Consider the following 4,396-nt stretch of genomic DNA (forward strand, 5'->3'; position numbering starts at 1 on the left):
GAGTGTGACGTGTTAATATTTCAAAGAGTACATAATATTGCATAACCAATATTTAACGTGTTTAACTTTGTTTAAACTAGGTCGGTTCGTTTTCTGTTTGTGACTCTTCCACATTTACCGGTCTTCGGTTGCCGCTCTCCAATCGACAATAACACCCATTTTTCAATTTCAATTTCATTCATCAATTCAATTTTAAAGGGTGCTCAGAATATAATTACTTTACTCAAAAAATAGTCGGCAAAACTTAGCAATTTTTCAGGAATTTTAACCGCAAATGTAAGCATTTTTTCAGTCAGAATATTTTATTCAACTTTAAGTCCAACTTTTCCTGTGGTCTTCGTTTTCTTTCTCTTCTGATCTGTCTTAGTGTTGATATGTTTAGGAAGTTTACAAAATTCTTGTTTTACAATAACCCACCCTCAGTGTACTGCTCAATCGGTCAGCGTTATGTTTCATTTGAGGGAATGAAATTCGGCACGTAATTTGTACCATTGGTCGTGTGTTTTCTGTACCATTCCAGCACGTCGTCTCCTCCGTGGCGGAATGGCATGACACTAAATTCGACCAGAAAATCGTAAAATTGTGCGAAAACAACAACAACTCGGAAACAAGAGAGCAAAAGGCCCGTTGACAATTTCAGTCACGGTCACAAACGGGATGCGCCTTATTCCGCACGAGTAAAGCGCTTGTCAATGTTTTGGCAAACTTTTTTCACATTTTTCACGCGAAAGTTTTGGACAGATGCATTTGTTCGCCGCATCTGGAACGGAAAAGTTTGCGCTTTGCGTTTAAAGACACGGTCAACTACACTGGCATGTACATTTTATCACCGTACAAAACTCTTGTTTCGCCGCTGCTTTGTGAATGCTTGCCGTATGTCCCTAAAAATAAGCCGTTTCGGGGCACGGAAAACCGTAGATTGCACAAATCCTATTTTTTTCGGGGTGAAGAAGATTTACATTTTCGAGCTACATGCATACGGCGTTTTGGCGTACGTTCTGTCATTTAACCTTCATTTTTGTAACTAACGAAGCGTAGGCAGTAAACACTTCCGCATTTCACCCAAGTTATGAAAGAGTTTTGCCAAATTAGAGCAAATCTTCGTGAAATAGGTAAACGACAAAACTAACTTCGAGATTTTATTATTCGTGTTACTAGTTTTAAAGCATTGTTTCGATTTTTGCAGTTTTTTTCGGTCCTATTTTTCAGTTGTCTGCATTTGATGGATAGCGTTTTGAAAAGGATTTTCAGCAGATAGCGTTAGAGAAACTACAGCTCAGCAACGATGGTGTATGTTTGGTTTTCCTCTTGTTGTGAAGCGAAATCATTTTTCTTTTGTTCTCATTGTGAGTGATTTTGTAAACAATGTAGCAGCTTGTTCTCTCAAATGCTAGCTTTTAGGCTAGCAATATTGCTGCAATAGCGCGAAGCTTACAGTTTTTGCTTTATTTGGGATTTGGGTAGATAGTGTGTTGATGGTTCAATTTCTACTGGTTCGAAAGTTATAATTTAGTCCGGGGCTGTCCTGCACTTAGTGCAGATTTATGAACTACGAACCAGGGCCTTGAAAACGTGACCTTCAATTGCAAATCGTCACTCATCAATGAAGCAATGAAGCTTTGGTTTCAATTGATGTACCACCGCTTCGCTTCAAAATAGGAATCAAACTGCGTCGGTGAAGCAGGTTTCACTATATCTTGACGACAGCTTTTAAAGCTTAATTTGTTCTTTTCTATCAAAGATTTAGTAGAAGGCTAGAAGCTTTGAATGCAAAAGAACTGTAATTGATTGACATATTTCTTACAATGTAAGGTATGGTAATCTAGTCTAGTTAATAATGGCAAATCATGCCTGACTTTCAATCGCCATCGGCTGAGACACTCACCATTTTCAATTGAGACTTTCTTGAAAGATTCTGTTCAACAAATGAAACAAGTCACTTCGTGTATGAAGCGAAGGTAAGAGAAAATCAGCTTTATTTCGATGATGTCGGGCTCTGCTACGAGCTTCTGAAGTAAGATATGGTCAAAAATGAAAATAAATTGTAACCGTTGTTACAAATCGTCCTTAGTTTTTTTCAAATGTGCATTTTGTTTGAGCAACTATTGTATTTCTATGTTAGTAATTGTTAGTAGGATTAGGAAATGAAAATGTAAATATGTATGATAATTTGTTAGTAGGTTACACGAACACAGGAATTGTTAGAATAAGAATGGCAAAAATGGGGCAATTAACCGCAGCTGTTAAAACCGCATAGTTAAAGGTAAAAGGAGAAGAAAATGGTGGGTGGCAAAAGAAAGGAGTAGAAAAACCGCCATTCGATCAGATATACCGCGGCGTTCGTGTGATAAGGGAGTGAGTGGATAGATAAGAAAGCAAAGTTTAGCCGAAGGAGCTTAAACAAAGGCATTATTCAGGTAACTTAGTCCTGTGCCAGTTTCCAATATGGCTTAATACGTGAATTCGTCCTAATAGGACCTTTTTCCATTGGATTTTATTGGATTTTGGAATCCATCGTCGATCTCTCACCTCACACGAGTCGGCCTAGGTGGTGCATTCCGCCTACGTCTAACCGTCAAGGAGACCGGGCACCGACGACCCGTAGAACCCTCGGGCAGCAGGCCCTAATTATAAAAGAGGACCCTTCTCGGTGACGCCAATACGGTATCGTCCGTGGCCCACCGATTGTGTCAAGGAAGGAAGACGCCGAAGACTCCATTTCCCGCCAAGCCAGCCATCACTCCGCCATTGCATTTTGCTGGGACGCCAGCAAATTGCATCAGTCGAAGCTAGTCGGCATCAGTCAAGCCAGCAGCAGAACCAGCAACGAACCCCAGCGATCCGGTACGTATCGTAGTGAAGCCCCGTAAATTGCCCACAGAATACACCATACACCCACAATACCCGTTCTGTTCAATAAACCGACAAACTTGCTAAAATAGAGTTTTTAAATTCCCAAAATTCGAACAGCCTAGGAATACCGCAGTTGTTGCACGATTTGTCCGCGTAGCTCCTCCGATTGCCCAGTACAAGCCGACCCGGTGATCCAAGATCTACGGTCTCTTGCTCTGTGAGCTTTCTCGGGAGTACTGTCGTCCCAAACAGTAATAAAATTGACGGGTCATAAATGACTTAAAAAAAATGTTGGCGGCCATTTTATAAAAATATTTTTTTCATGTCACATCCTGTTACAAACTTGACAACCCTCTACCCCCATAAACCCAAAGACGTCATTATTGAATGATCCTTTACATAGCGCTGAAAGTAGACGACATATAACTCACGGTCTAGCTAATGTGAATTAATTTGCAGAACGTGTTCGGACGGCACAGGACAGAATTATTTGGTTTGTAAACGACCATATTGTTTTTAGAATTTAGTTGAGTTTTGTTGAAAGCCAGATCAGTCAACTACTCTTATAACAGTTATATTTTGTTTAAAGATATGAATTCTTACCTAAAATGTTTATAGGCTGAATACGTGAGGGAGATTGCTGTTTTGGCATATTCTGATTTTGGCATTAGTAAAAATATCCGATTTTGGCATCACGAAATGGATTACCTAAGAATGACCGAAACACAAATGGCCGAATCACGGATGGCCGAAATAACAAACGGCATAATAGATCTAATGGTCGAATCACAAATGGCCGAATAACAAATTACCGAAACACTTCTGTGCGGCCTGTGGCCTGAATGATTTAGGAGGGCTAGTACCGAATGGTCGACACAGAGACGACCGAATAACAAATAGCCGAATTTCAACAACTATCACAGAAAGCCGAAATTATATTTGGTCGAATCACGAAAAAATTTGCAATATTCAAAAAAAAAAATCAATTTCGGGTAGCTTCGCACAAACCAGACAACCATTAAGTGAAAGTACTATATTTAATCTATAAAAAGAAAATATTTCCATCAGGAGCACTTCAAAAGAATTTCAGAAATCAATTGAAAAATGTGTTATTTTTTGATAAAATTTTTTATAACTCATTAAATATGCATCTTCGTGAGAAACAGTCTTCAGAGAAATTGTGTATTTTAGCATACTGAATAACTTTGTAGAACATTTGAAAGCAATGAAAACAATGTGTGCAAAGTTATTGAGCATAATTGATTTTTAAGTGCTCCTTTTTGGCACATCATTATATTTCACAACCGGTAAGAGATAGATAGTTACTGTATTCAACAAAATTGCTTATTTTAGTGTGCTCTGCAACCTTTAGAAGACAAAATTTTTTTTTGAAATTACTTTAAAAAACAAAAGTTCGTACCACCCTAATAGGTGAAGTCACGGTCACCCTGATAGTGCAGAAAGATGCGCTATATTTTATTATTAAACTTCTCCAAAGACGCTATACCTCAAAAATAACTCATTTTTGCGTTATACCAAACTA

Source organism: Sabethes cyaneus, chromosome 3 (assembly GCF_943734655.1).
Source record: "Sabethes cyaneus chromosome 3, idSabCyanKW18_F2, whole genome shotgun sequence".
NCBI lineage: Eukaryota > Metazoa > Arthropoda > Insecta > Diptera > Culicidae > Sabethes > Sabethes cyaneus.